The sequence below is a fragment of the Bombina bombina genome, chromosome 2, assembly GCF_027579735.1.
Source record: "Bombina bombina isolate aBomBom1 chromosome 2, aBomBom1.pri, whole genome shotgun sequence".
NCBI classification, from domain to species: Eukaryota; Metazoa; Chordata; class Amphibia; order Anura; family Bombinatoridae; genus Bombina; species Bombina bombina.
In genome coordinates, this window is record NC_069500.1 from 155,138,906 (window position 1) to 155,155,420 (window position 16,515).

The following is a 16,515-nucleotide window of genomic DNA, read 5'->3' on the forward strand; positions in this document are numbered from 1 at the left end:
GCATTATTGAATGAACGCCTAAGGCAATTTAACAAAGACATCAATCAATTTATCAGGATTTTATTCACAGCTATACGTTTATGTATAGCCCGACATTGGAGAGAGGAGCTCCCTCCTGGGATGAAATTTTACATAAAATTAGGAGCTTCTACAAAAATTGTGTAATTTATCATATAAAATTACCATCTCAAAGTGTTTAATGTTCCTTTAATGAATTACTGCCCAGTACCTAAAAATAATCTTAAAATAGGGGCACTTTAATTCATTAAATTTTGCAAAGATGCTTCTTTTTAAAAATATTTACCATTGCATTATGGTTAACATACCGCCGTTCCTCTGTCCGCATCTCCTACTGTATTGAGAAAATTGATGACGAATTCAGCTTCCTCCAATCATTGTTTTAGCCCCCTTTGGCATCCAGCTCATGGGGCACGCAACAATAGAAGGAACTGGATATGTCATCGATATGCTAAATATAGTAGGAGATGCGGGCGGAGGAACGGTGGTATGTTTACCATAACACAATGGTAAATATTTTTAAAAAGAAGCGTATTTGTAAAGTTTAATTAAAGTGCCCATGTTGTTAAAATTATTTTTAGATACTGGGCAGTAATTCATTAAACTTTAAAATCACTTAAAATATTCATAATTCAGATGGAGCATAACATTTTAAACAACTTTCCAAGCCGGGACGTGCAGTAATTGGAGGCAGGGGAGGCACTGCCAAAGTTTAATTTAATTTAAAAAAATATATATTGTAAAAAAAAAAAAATCACCATTTTTTTCACCCATGTAACTCTATGAAGAGGCAGCGTACAGGACCACTTCTCTCCATTGCGCAACATGGTACAGGCTTTGATAGCAGCAGCCAAGCTTAAGTGCCACCCACTGGTTGTCAAAACTACATCAAGGAAAATAAGGACCAATAGGAGGCAGTCCTCAGTCTGCCTCTTAGCAAGGGAGCCAATCAGAAATGGTCATGTTCTCCTGTTGATTAACAGCACCAGGAGAACATGACCAGCACTGATTGGTTCCCTGTGCATGCGCAAGGGAGCAGCATAGACGGCGGGAAGTCTGAAGACTTGAGGAGGCTTGAGGAGAGACTGTCATCTTGATTCCGGATCCTGAAGATTACGTTTTGATCAGCACTGCTGCCCTGCCTGAGCCTACAGTTGTTATTTTGAACATCTGATTCTGATCCATGGACCGATTGATTCACAGAGTTACAGTAAGTAAGTGATCACGTAGTAATCACTTAGCGTCAGCTCCAAAACCTACTCATCTGCTTCAGCTCCTCTAATTCCAATTCCATTGATAGTTTGTGCATTAAGTGTTTTAGTAAAATCTATCAGTGGGAAATTGAATAGAAGAGCAGGTGGGAAGAAGGCTTCACAATGGTTAAATGGAGACTAATTTGTAAATCATGGGATGCAAAGTGTCTGTGTGGACTTTACTGTGTGTGTGTGTGTGCGTGGGGGCGGGGGGCTGCAGAATCTGCCACTGTGGTCTTTCTTTAATCTTTTAACACTTTGGCTGCCAGTGATGGTTCTGCTTTCTGCAGTGCAGATCCATCACTGGCAGCCAAATTGTTAAAATATTAAAGAAAGACCATGATGGCATGATTTATTCAACATCATACCAGTTACCAGTTAAGACATTAAGCATTACCTTAGGTAGGGGCGGAACTACTGAGGAGTTTTTTTTTTTTTTTTTTAAGGATTTAGCACAAAAAAAAATTCTGCCTGACCAACCTGCCTGCAGTGATAATGTCTCACTCTATCTAGCCATTTGTGCAGCTCAGCCAGAAGAAAATCTTCCTACTGGCGCGCACATTGGCTCCTGAATCCTGACTGCATGTGTAGTCTCCTCAATCAGCTTGTGACTACACGTGTAGTCAGTGAGACTGAGTCTAGGAGTCTTCAGCATGGCTAGTGGGAGCTGAGCTGAGTCTACTACTCTGAAGGGAAGCCCAATGGTGAGCTGAGTAGGACTGGGTACCCCCGCCTATGGCATGCACAGCTACAATTCTGCATCCTCACTCATACGCATTACACCGGTATGGCAGACCAGGGACTGGTTGTCTCTGTTGTAATGAACTACATGTAAGGTTGCCCTATTGCCACATTAAAGAAGGACACTTATAAAAAATACATGTCAGGGGCTGCCTAAGGAAACAGTTGGAAACAATATTCAATTTCAAGAACCCTGTCACTGACATATGTATTTTTCATAAGTATCCTTCTTTAATGTGGCAATAAGGCAGCCTTATGATGCTGGAACTTCTGTAATACCCTGTTCTACTTTACACTTTATATTAGTAACATGAATATATTCTCTACCCTGGTGACAGATGTTCCCTCTCCCCAAGCCTTAGGATAATGTTTTTATTGGACACCAGGTGGCAATGCCCACCCGTTTCATTGTGCCCCAGTCCTAACACACTTCATCTTAGTTGTGTTTTTTATTGTCTATGTAACAGAAAATAGCTGATCATTTAATTATGAGCTCAGTAAACATAATTAATGTGCTCAAGTTAACCCATTAACTGCAGGGCAAAAGTTGCGTAGCTGTTGTGCACATAAATGTTTTATACATGCACAATAAATGTGTGCATTAATAATATGAGCAGTAATATGTGCAGTAATATGCATAGTATTGTGTCATAATATGAGCAGTAATATGTGCATTAATATGTACACTACGGTTGGTATAGTTGCAGGTTATAATTATACAGTTACACACTACTAAACAATATTCATTCATGTGCAACTGCCAGTTCACCCTAAGCGGTGAATTGTACCGTGATGCTGCCTTGATGTCAGGACAGGAGATCCGGTCTGTCACAGTCACTCACTGTGCATTTAAAGATTCATTTTTTGAAACTACCTGCTAAAATTGTTTTTTTGAGTAGGACTGAAGAAGGGTTCAATATTTCAGTTAGCATACTGTTGCTCTTAGGTATAGATTCAGGCATATCATAGCCAGTGCCTCACCAGCCTCTGACCTAACCGCACAGCACTGTTTCCAAGTTATGTCTATTATCAAAATCCCTTTGTTTTTTCTTGTATCCTTTGTTGAAGAGCAAACCTAGGTAAGACGATAGGACTCAAGAGCTACAAATATTGGTAAAAAAAAATTAATATAAATAAATAACAGGAAAAATCATTCATGCCTCATACGCTATCATGTTATTGCTTGCACATAGATTAAAAAAAATCTAAATTATGACAATCTACAAACTAATTTCTAATACAGATTCTTTTGTGGCACCTACTATGTGGAACTCACTTCCCCAACCTCTATATTTTTCTATTATCTTGTCCCCTCAAAATGTGATACATACTCCACCTTTATTATAAGCTATTCTAATCTATTCAACACATAATCTTTATAATATCTGACTATAAACAAGCCATCAGCCAAGCAATCTAATCACCTCTTTTTCTATAGCATAACAATTCTCCTTGATAATACATGGACTATTCTGAAAAATTGCCTTTAAATTACCATCATGTTTTTCAAACCTATGTAAAAATGTCACATTTTGGAACTTTATGACTTTCTGGGAAGATCAAGTATCATGAATCCACTGTTATGTTAGATACTTATTTATGAAGTTGGGGGGAAATAAACAAAATAAACCTTATTGCTAGGAAACAAAATTATACAAAAACTCATATGTTCAAAAAGAAATAAGCTGCTTAATACTGAAGGTGAGAATAACTATTGCACAACAGTAAAAATGTTAATCATCACCTTTAGTGTGTTTTGCTTCAAAACTGATATCTGCCACAAACTATCATTTCTATGTTTTTTTTAAGACAAGCTAGAGTCATTTAAAAGCAGGAAGAGAAAAGGCTGAAATAATCTCTTACTTTTCTTTGTCGCAATCGATTTGCTACAAAGAACAACATAAATCCATACAGTCAGTTGAGGTATTAATAGTGTATTTGCAGCATTGCAAATTAATAAAATTACAGAAATGAAAAAAAAAAATGATAAAAGGAAATAAAGTCAGCAGCTTAATGCCATCAATATAAATACCTCCAGTTAAAAGGGTGTGGAAAAAAATCTCCCCCTGATCTTTTGAATGCCATGATTATAAAGACCACATAAAAAAAAAAAATAAGAAAAAGTTTATTTCTTAATATGAATTTTTGTAAGAATACATAAAAACATAATTTATGTAAGAACTTACCAGATAAATTCATTTCTTTCATATTGGCAAGAGTCCATGAGCTAGTGACGTATGGGATATACAATCCTACCAGGAGGGACAAAGTTTCCCATACCTCAAAATGCCTATAAATACACCCCTCACCACACCCACAATTCAGTTTAATGAATAGCCAAGTAGTGGGGTGATAAAGAAAGGAGTAAAAACCATCAACAAAGGAATTTGGAAATAATTGTTCTTTATACAAAAAAATCATAACCAACATAAAAGGGGTGGGCCTCATGGACTCTTGCCAATATGAAAGAAATGAATTTATCAGGTAAGTTCTTACATAAATTATGTTTTATTTCATGTAATTGGGCAAGAGTCCATGAGCTAGTGATGTATGGGATAGCAATACCCAAGATGTGGAACTCCACGCAAGAGTAACTAGAGAGGGAGGGATAAAATAAAAACCTGAAACCTGAAAAAATTAATCCACAACCCAAAAAATAAATTTATTCTCATAAATGAAAGGAAAAAAAACTTAAATCAAAAGCAGAAGAATCAAACTGAAACAGCTGCCTGAAGAACTTTTCTACCAAAAACTGCTTCTGAAGAAGCAAATACATCAAAACGGTAAAATTTAGTAGCTTCATTCTTAAAAGCCCAGGAAGTGGAGACTGATCTAGTAGAATGAGCTGTAATTCTCTGAGGCGGGGCTTGACCCAACTCCAAATAAGCTTGATGAATCAAAAACTTTAACCACAAAGCCAAGGAAACAGCAGAAACCTTCTGACCTTTCCTAGAACCAGAAAATATAACAAATAGACTAGAAGTCTTCCTGAAATCTTTAGTAGCTTTAACATAATATTTCAAAGCTCTTACCACATCCAAAGAATGTAAGGATCTTTCCAAAGAATTCTTAGGATTAGGACACAAGGAAGGGACAACAATTTCTCTATTAATGTTGTTAGAATTCACAACCTTAGGTAAGAATTTAAATGAAGTCCGCAAAACTGTCTTATCCTGATGAAGAATCAGAAAAGGAGATCTACAAGAGAGAGCAGTTAATGACTAAGCACTAAGCGTTCAATCTCCATACCTTCAAATTTAATGATTTGAGATCCTGATGTAAAAATGGACCTTGAGATAGAAGGTTTGGCCTTAGTGGAAGTGGCCAAGGTTGGCAACTGGACATCCGGACAAGATCTGCATACCAAAACCTGTGAGGCCATGCAGGAGCTACCAGCAGCACAAACGATTGCTCCATGATGATCTTGGAGATCACTCTTGGAAGAAGAACTAGAGGCGGGAAAATATAAGCAGATTTATAACACCAAGGACGTGTCAATGCATTTACTGCTTCCGTCTGAGGATACCTGGACAGGTACCTGGGAAGTTTTTTGTTTAGTTGAGATGCCATCAGATCTATTTCTGGAAGCCCCCACATCTGAACAATTTGAGAAAACACATCTGTTTAGAGAGACCATTCTCCCGGATGTAAAGTCTGACGACTGAGGTAATCCGCTTCCCAATTGTCTATACCTGGGATATGAATCGCAGAAATTAGACAGGATCTGGATTCCGCCCAAACAAGTATCCGAGATACTTCTTTCATAGCTTGAGGACTGTGAGTCCCACACCGATGATTGACATATGCCACAGTTGTGACATTGTCTGTCTGAAAACAAATGAACAGTTCTCTCTTCAACAGAGGCCAAAATTGAAGAGTCCTGAGAATCGCATGGAGTTCCAAAATATTGATTGGTATTCTCGCCTCTTGAGATTTCCAAACTCCTTGTGCTGTCAGAGATCCCCAAACAGCTCCCCAACCTGAAAGACTCAAATCTGTTGTGATCACAGTCCAGGTTGGATGGACGAAAGAGGCCCCTAAAATTATACAATGTGATCTAACCACCAAGTTAGAGAAAGTCGAACATTGGGATTTAAGGATATTAATTGTGATATCCTTGTATAATCCCTGCACCATTGGTTCAGCATACAAAGCTGGAGAGGTCTCATATGAAAACAAGCAAAGGGGATCGCGTCCGATGCTGCAGTCATGAGGCCTAAAACTTCCATGCACATAGCTACGGAAGGGAATGACTGAGACTGAAGGTTCTGACAGGTTGCAACCAATTTCAAATGTCTCTTGTCTGTTAGAGACAAAGTCATGGACACTGAATCTATCTGGAAACCTAAAAAGGTTACCCTTGTCTGAGGAATCAAAGAACTTTTTGGTAAATTGATCCTCCAACCATGTCTTCGAAGAAACAACACTAGTTGATTCATGTGAGATTCTGCAGAACGTAAAGACTGAGCGAGTACCAAGATATCGTCCAAATAAGGAAACACCGCAATACCACAATGACTACAGAGATTAGGGCACCTAGAACCTTTGAAAAGATTATTGGAGCTGTCGCTAGGCCAAAAGGAAGAGCAACAAATTGGTAATGCTTGTCTAGAAAAGAGAATCTCAGGAAATGATAATGATCTGGATAAATCGGAATATGAAGATATGCATCCTGTAAGTCTATTGTGGACATATAATGCCCTTGCTGAACAAAAGGCAGAATAGTCCTTATAAGTCCCCATTTTGAAAGTTGGTACTCTTACATAATGATTCAAAATCTTTACATCCAAAACGGGTTTGAATGAATTCTATTTCTTTGGGACAATGAAAAGATTTGAATAAAACCCCAGACCCTGTTCCTGAAACTGAACTGGCATGATTACCCCTGATAACTCCAGGTCTGAAACACACTTCAGGAAAGCCTGAGCCTTTACTGGGTTTACCGGAATGCATGAGAGAAAAAATCTTCTCACAGGCGGTCTTACTCTGAGTCCTATTCTGTACTCCTGAGAGACAATACTCTGAATCCAATGATTTTGGACCGAATTGATCCAAACATCTTTGAAAAATTTTAATCTGCCCCCAACCAGCTGAGCTGGAATGAGAGCAGCACATTCATGTGGACTTGGGGGCTGGTTTTGATCTCTTAAATGGCTTGGATTTATTCCAATTTGAAGAAGGCTTCCAATTGGAAGCAGATTCCTTGGGGGAAGGATTAGGTTTCTGTTCCTTATTTTGACGAAAGGAACGAAATTATTGAATCCAACTGAGAACCAAATAATTTATTACCTTGGAAAGAAAAAGATAGCAATCTGGATTTAGAAGTCATATCAGCATTCCAAGATTTGAGCCACAAAGCTCTCCTAGCTAAAATAGCTAGACACATAGATTTAACATCAATTTTGATAATATCAAAAAATGGCATCACAAATGAAATTATTAGTATGTTGAATCAACTTAACAATGCTAGACAAATCATGATCCGATACTTTTTTTGCGCTAAAGTATCCAACCAAAAAGTTGAAGCAGCTGCAACATCAGCCAAAGAATTTTCAGGCCGAAGAAGATGACCTGAATATAAATAAGCTTTCCTTAGAAAAGATTAAAGTTTCCTATCTAAAGGATCTTTTAAAGAAGTACTATCTTCCGTAGGAATAGTAGTACGTTTAGCAAGAGTAGAGATAGCCCTATCAACTTTGGGGATCTTTTCCCAAAACTCCAATCTAACTTGTGGCAAAGGATACAATTTTTTAAACCTTGAAGAAGGAATAAAAAGTACCAGGCTTATTCCATTCCTTATAAATCATATCAGAAATAACATCAGGAACTGGAAAAACCTCTGGAATAACCACAGGAGGTTTATAAGCAGAATTTAAACATTTACTAGTTTTAATATCAAGAGGACTAGTTTCCTCCATATCCAATGTAATCAACACTTCTTTTAACAAAGAACAAATAAACTCCAATTTAAATAAATAAGAGGATTTATCAGTGTCAATATCTGAGGCAGGATCTTCTGAATAAGATAGATCCTCATCAGAGAAGGATAATTCAGTATGTTGCTGGTTTTAAAAGACCTTTTACGTTTATTAGAAGGCGGAATGGCAGACAAAGCCTTCTATATAGAATCAGAAATAAATTATTTTAAATTTACAGGTATATCTTGTGCATTAGATGTTGAAGGAACAGCAACAGGTAATGAACTACTACTACTGATGGATACATTATCTGCATGTAAAAGTTTATCATGACAACTATTACAAACCACAGCTGGAGGTATAATATCCACAAGTTTACAACAAATGCACTTAGTTTTGGTAGAACTGTTATCAGGCAGCAGGGATCCAACAGTGAAATCTGAGACAGGAACAGATTGAGACATCTTGCAAATGTAGGAGAAAAAAAAACAACATATAAAGCAAAATGATCAATTTCCTTATATGGCAGTTTCAGGAATGGGAAAAAATGCAAACAGAATAGCCCTCTGACATAGAAAAAGGCAAGAGGCAAATAGGAATGGGGTCTAAAATAATGAAAATATTTGGCACCAAGTATGACGCACAACAAACAGAAAAATATTTTTTGGCTCCAAAAACGTCCGGAAACGATACACTCGCGTCATAGATAACGCAACCTTGTGAAAGTACCCGGCGTCAACTAAGACGCCGGAAATGACGAATTTGTGTCAACGAACGTAACTTTGCCAAAATGACGCAATAAACTTTAGCATTTTGCGCCCTCGCAAGCCTAATTCTGCCCGCGATTTAGAAAAATGACAGTCAATTGAAAAAAGACTACACCCTAGGTAAGAAATTAAGTTTCTAAAAAATGCATTTCCCAGATATGAAACTGACAGTCTGCAAAAGGAAATATACTGAAACCTGAATCATGGCAAATATAAGTACAATACATATATTTAAAACTTTATATATATATATATATATATATATATATACATACATAAAGTGCCAAACCATAGCTGAGAGTGTCTTAAGTAATAAAAACATACTTACCTGAAGACACCCATCCACATATAGCAGATAGCCAAACCAGTACTGAAACAGTTATCAGTAGAGGTAATGGAATATGAGAGTATATCGTCGATCTGAAAAGGGAGGTAGGAGATGAATCTCTACGACCGATAACAGAGAACCTATGAAATAGATCCCTGTGAGGAAAATAATTGCATTCAAAAGGTGATACTCCCTTCACATCCCTCTGACATTCACTGTACTCTGAGAGGAAACAGGCTTCAAAAATGCTGAGAAGCGCATATCAACGTAGAAATCTTAGCACAAAATTTAATTGTGGGTGTGGTGAGGGGTGTATTTATAGGCATTTTGAGGTTTGGGAAACTTTGCCCCTCCTGGTAAGATTGTATATCCCATACGTCACTAGCTCATGAACTCTTGCCAATTACATGAAAGAAAAAAATATTTAACATAAGTTTAATAACAAGTTTAAAAATATTTAACATATGCCTCTTCAGTTAGATTTTTTTTTCAAAATCTTAAAGTGATATAAAACCCAATTTTTTTCTTTCATGATTCATGTGATAGGCATTAGCCAATCACAGAATACTATACGTATACCCTCTGAGCTTGTGCACACGTTCAGTAGGACCTTGTTCTCCAGTCTAAATAAAAAGACTGAAAAATGTGATAATGGAAGTAAATTTGTCTTAGAACTGGATGCTCTTTCTGAATCATAAAAGTTTATTTTGACTTGAGTGTCCCTTTAAATTTTATTGAAATAGTATAGCCCATAACTAAATGACAAACTCCCCTACTGTGCTCCATAAGCTTAGCGCTCAAGTGTTATCCAACATACATTTTGCTGCATGCCCCCATAAAAGCCTATTGCAAAAGGGATTTAACACACCTGCACCACTATGCAGATGTTAGCAAGCACTATACTATTGCTCAAGCTGTATGACTTGTAATATAAGTACATAAATGGAAAAGTATGGATTATGCTCACACACAAAGCATTACTTTTTGAAGCTCCATTTGTAATCAAACCCATTCTGTTTTATTTGAACTCCCAACATGCCATCTATACATGTATTTTATATGTGAAGCTTGATATTTCTAGATCTGATATGCAGGTTTATTTTCTCATAATGTACAAGAAGCTATCTGGTTGTATATCCTTACCAAATATGAAATGAATCATTGACTATATAGCCAAGGTGATGTTACAGCTAAATAATATTACTTTAAATTGGCTCACAACTAAAAGAATTTGGAATCTAGTTTTGTTACTACTCCCCTACAACCATGTATATATTTTTCCACGTCAGTGGTTGTATTGGAGTATTAACAAAACTAACACTCTGTTTGCTACAGAAGTAAACAGTTTCACATCTGCAAGACAGAATTAGCTGGTGTCTAAATCTGGACAAATACATTTCAAAATAGGAGTGGGGTCAGATAATTAATAAAATACTTAAAACATCTCCAGATCAGTGTTCTATTTAAGGCCAGTTTTGTGTGAGGCCCAGAAGTAAAACAGTTAACTAGAGCAACTAGCAAACTACACAATGCAGACTGCACGACTTAAAGGGACACTGAACACAAATTTGTGATTCAGATAGAGTATGCAATTTTAAGCATTTCTAATTTACTCCTATTATCAAATGTTCTTCATTCTCTTTGTATCTTTATTTGAAAAGCAAGAATGTAAGTTTAGATGCCGGCCCATTTTTGGTTTACAACCTTGGTTGTTTTTGCTGATTGGTGGATACATTCACCCACCAATAAAAAATTGGCTGTCTCCTTAGCTTAGATGCCTTTTTTTCAAATAAATATAGCAAGAGAACGAAGAAAAAATGATAATAGGAGTAAATTAGAAAGTTGCTTAAAATTGCATGCTCTATCTGAATCACAAATTTGGGTTCAGTGTCTCTAAGTCTTTCAGTCTGCATTCTTTAGTTTGCTAGTTGCTCTAGTTAACTTGTATCAGAAACCAACACTTTGTATTCACATATGAGGCACTTACAGGTGATGGAGGGTTGTAAAATTGATTTATTATGCATTTTTTTCTGCTTTTTATACCAACTAAACAACTTATTAGGCAGAAATCCTAGTACTCAACTACTCTTGAAATAGTCATATTGTACATGTAAAAGCATTAAATACTAAAATATGTTTCATTTATTGAACATTAATTGCAAATGAAAAAGGAAATGCATTGTAAATAATTAAGTTCTATCAGAAAACCACAAGATAAAAAAGATCATTATAAAAGATAAGGGAATGCTTGTTGGCCAGATATTTTAACCTTAACCTTTTAAGGCCGTTATGTCATTCTATTCCGTCCAAACTGCGCTGGGCTTTAGTGCTGTTAGGAAGAAATAGAACGTCCTAGCAGTTTGGCTGTCCTGAAGCCAACAGCACTAGCTGGATGCAATCGCGGTCTGGAGGGCATGCCTAGCGTCATAGTGATGCCCCCCTGACCCAATCCCATCATTGAAATATTGCAATCGTGTGCACAATATTAATAATCGGATCGTTTCTCCGATGTAGACAAATTAACCTGGTCATCAAAAGGTTAAAGAAAGAATCAGTAAAGTCAAAATTACTCTATCGATTTAGATTGAGCATGCAATTAAAAAAAGTTATTTATGATCAAAATATTAAGTGTTTTTATGTGTACACTTCAAGAGGAACCATCTCCTATTAAGCACGTGTAAAAGTTAACAGTATATTTGTATATGGATCTGCGATTGGCGGATGGCTGTCACATGATATGGAAATAGAGACATGAAAGGAAGCTTTAAAAATTATCATAGAAATCTACTGTACTCAAAGTGTTATTGCCTTTCTTTATTTTTATTATGCATTTCTTAATTATGCAATTCTATAATAATATTAGTTTTTCTAATTTAATTAACAAGTCTTTTACGTAATATCTCATTTCCATCTAATTTTGTTTCAGTAGAGCCTTTTACTTTCATTTCAAGCTTTTCTAAGTAGATTGTTTTTTTCTCCTTGAAATGTCAAGTACACAATCAATTTAGAAAAAGTTGAAGATGTGTGTTTCACGCTTGCATTGTATATATTTCATGGTCACAATGTTGATTTTTTTAGGCTTGTTGCTAATTTAAACACTTCTGTATAAAGAAAGTGTGTGTGTTTATATGTATGTGTACACATATACATATATATATATATATATATATATATATATATATATATATACATACACACACACGCGTTGATTGGAGTAGCCGTGTTAGTCCAGAGATTTAGATAGCAAAATAACAAAAATATTGCAATGATACTTTTTTATTGGACTAATTATACATTTATAAGATGAAAAAGTAAGACATTCTTCCGAAAGATTGTGAAGTCTGAAGCAATACTGACCAATTTGATGGAATTTACAGATTATATCTTAAAACACAGGCTAAAAAGACAGAAGGTGTTACAGAGGTCTGAATGTAGAGGGAGGAGGGGGTGTCGTAAAAATCATGATGGGGGTTTAGGAGACAGGCAGATAGTGTCAGTAAAAGATAACAGGTAGGGGAAATATATGGTTATACACAAAGCGTATACTGTAGGGTGACCAGACATCCCCGATTTCCGGGGACAGTCCCCGGATTGAGGAGACTGTCCCCGGACAAATTATGTCCCCGGGAAACCGGCGAATGGACTAGTGAGTGATATTTACTTTCACCATATTTACTTTCACCAATCACAACCATCTACTTTACCTGATGTTCAGCCCCATCAGCTAATCAAATTTAGGCAGGGAGCGGAGGTACAGTCTGTCCATCTTTTGCCTTCTCCCACTTGCTATACTTGGCTAGTTGACTGTTAACCACCCGCCCCAGGACTGGACGGGAAGGTTGGGCTGCAGTGGAAGCCTAGTTTTGTGGATGTGTGGTCTCAATTTCCCTCTATGTTTTGTGGTAGGAGAGCGTTTTTATGCTAGGTTTTTTATGCTAGGAACACCGGTAATTTCCATCACCTCAAAGTTTGTGTTTTGATAAAGCCCTGTTTGTGTGATGCCCGCTATGGGTGCATTAATAACATGTTGATTTCTCCCATGTTTAGGTGTGTTAATTACTGCATGACCAATGCCCTGCACAGTTAGTTTGCTGGCTACACGTTTATAGTATGGGTCAGAAGGGCTATTTGTTTGTTTCATAAATAATATCCCATTCAAAATATAATTTTAAATGAGTGCCCCCTGTATGTATGGCCGTATTGTTGATCTCACTCACTAATAGCAGACAGAAGGCAGTGCCGGCGGCTGACTGCAGAGGGGCAACAACGCAGCTAGGGCAAATAGCACCTAGTGTTTCTTTCTGAGATAGTGGCAATCGTCTAATAGAAGACACCTGCTTTTGCGTACAGTACAACAAAGCCACTTGACTGCTCCCACCTGAGGCCCTTGGTTGTACAGTATTTATGTTTTTTCAGAGGATTCTGCAGTCATGCTTGGTTCTTTATGTTTATTGTGATGTTTGTTTTTGTGTGAGCTGAATCTATATTTAATATTTATGTACAAAGCAGGTATATTTTCTCCCCATTTTACCCTTGCTGCTAAAGCTGGCACCTCTGTGCTGATTCGCGTCTTTCCCCCTCTGTCTCTCTCTCCCTCTCCCCATTTCTATGTGAGAAATAACGTATATATCATACAATCACCCAATAAACACATACCAAATACACTGCATATATAATTTGTGGAAAATATGCAAATACAATAGTTTTTTACCATTTGCCAATAATACAAAAAAATGTCCCCTGATTTCATTTTAAAAATCTGGTCACCTTAGTATACTGACAAAGTTATATATCAACATAGAATCAATATGAATGAAGATAAAATTAGGAATACAGGGTAATATAAGATAGTCAAAAAGGAGAAAGAAAAAAAGGAAAAACTTAATTTATGCTTATCTGATAAATTTATTTCTCTTGTGATGTATCAAGTCCATGGATTCATCCTTACTTGTGGGATATTCTCCTCCCCTACAGGAAGTGACAGAGAGAGCACCCACAGAAGAGCTGCCTATATAGCTCCCCCCTTAGCTCCACCCCCCAGTGATTCGACCGAAGGCTAGGAAGAAAAAGGAGAAACTATAGGGTGCAGTGGTGACTGAAAGTTTAAAAAAAAAAAAAAAATATATATATATATATATATATATATATATATACCTGTCTTAATAAACAGGGTGGCCGTGGACTCAATACATCACAAGAGAAATAAATTTATCAGGTAAGCATAAATTATGTTTTCTCTTGTAAGATGTATCGAGTCCACGGATTCATCCTTACTTGTGGGATACCAATACCAAAGCTTTAGGACACGGATGAAGGGAGGGACAAGACAGGGACCTTAAACGGAAGGCACCACTGCTTGTAGAACCTTTCTCCCAAAAATAGCCTCCGAAGAAGCAAAAGTATAAAATTTGTAAAATTTGGAAAAAGTATGAAGCGAAGACCAAGTCGCCGCATTACAAATCTGTTCAACAGAAGCCTCATTTTTAAAAGCCATGTGGAAGCCACAGCTCTAGTAGAATGAGCAGTAATTCTTTCAGCAGGCTGCCGTCCAGCAGTCTCATAGGCCAAACAGATGATGCTTTTCAGCCAAAGGAAAGAGAGGTAGCCGTAGCTTTCTGACCTCTCCGCTTACCAGAATGAACAACAAACAATGAAGATGTTTGACGGAAATCTTAAGTTGCTTGTAAGTAGAACTTTAAAGCACGAACCACATCAAGATTGTGCAACAGACGTTCCTTCTTTGAAGAAGGATTAGGACACAGTGAAGGAACAACAATCTCTTGATTGATATTCCTGTTAGAACCAACCTTAGGGAGGAACCCAGGTTTGGTACGCAAAACCACCTTATCTGCATGGAAAATAAGATAAGGGGAATCACACTGTAAAGCATATAGCTCAGAAACTCTTCGAGCCGAAGAGATAGCTACTAAAAATAAAACTTTCCAAGATAGAAGCTTAATATCCAGGGAATGCATAGGTTCAAACGGAACCCCTTGAAGAACTTTAAGAACTAAATTTAGGCTCCATGGCGGAGCAACAGGTTTAAATACAAGCTTGATTCTGACCAAAGCATGACTAAATGCTCGAACGTCTAGGACATCTGCCAGACCTTTGTGTAAAAGAATAGACAAAGCAGATATTTGTCCTTATAAGGAACTAGCTGATAATCCCTTCTCCAAACCTTCTTGGAGAAAAGACAATATTCTAGGAATCCTAAACTTACTCCACGAGTAACCTTTGGATTTACACCAATAAAGATATTTGCACCAAATCTTATGATAGATCTTCCTGGTGACAGGCTTTCTAGCCTGAATCAGGGTATCAATGACTGACACAGAGAAACCACGCTTTGATAGAATCAGGGTTCAATCTCCAAGCAGTCAGGCGCAGAGAAATTAGATTTGGATGTGTGAACAGACCTTGGATTAGAAGGTCCCGCCTCATTGGCAGAGATCATGGTAGAAACAAGGACATGTCCACTAGGTCTGCATACCAAGTCCTGCGTGGCCACGCAGGTGCTATCAGAATCACTGAAGCTCTCTCCTGCTTTATTCTGGCAACCAGGCATAGAAGGAGAGGAAATACATAGGCCAGATTGAAGGACCAAGGCACTGCAAGAGCATCTATCAGTACCGCCTTGGGATCCCGGGACCTGGACCCGTAACGAGGAAGTTTGGCATTCTGATGGGACGCCATCAGATCCAATTCTGGTGTGCGCCATAGCTGAATCAGCTGGGCAAATACCTCCGGATGGAGTTCCCACTCCCCCAGATGAAAAGTCCGTCTCCCAGTTCACTACTCCTGGGATGTGGATTGCTGAGAGATGGCAAGAGTGATCCTCTGCCCATCGGATTATTTTGGTTACCTCCATCATCGCTAGAGAACTCCTTGTTCCTCCTTGACGATTGATATAAGCTACAGTCGTGATGTTGTCTGACTGAAACCTGATGAATTTGGCCACAGCAAGCTGAGGCCATGCCTGAAGCGCATTGAATATCGCTCTCAGTTCTAGAATATTTATCGGGAGAAGAGATTCCTCCTGAGACCATAAGCCCTGTGCTTTCAGGGAGTTCCAGACTGCACCCCAGCCTAGCAGGCTGGCATCTGTCATTACAATGAGCCACTCTGGCCTGCGGAAACACATTCCCTGAGACAGGTGGTCCTGAGACAACCACCAGAGAAGAGAATCTCTGGTCTCCTGGTCCAGATGCAGTTGAGGAGACAAATCTGCATAATCCCCATTCCACTGTTTGAGCATGCACAGTTGCAGTGGTCTGAGGTGTAGGCGGGCAAAAGGAACTATGTCCATTGTCGCTACCATGAGTCTGAAGTTTTGATTTTCTGACCTCCGTCAGAAATATTTTCATTTCTACCGAGTCTATCAGAGTCCCTAGGAAGGAAACTCTTATAAGAGGGAAGAGAGAACTCTTTTTTATGTTCACCGTCCACCCGTAAGATTTCAGAAAAGCCAACACAATGTCCGTGTGAGA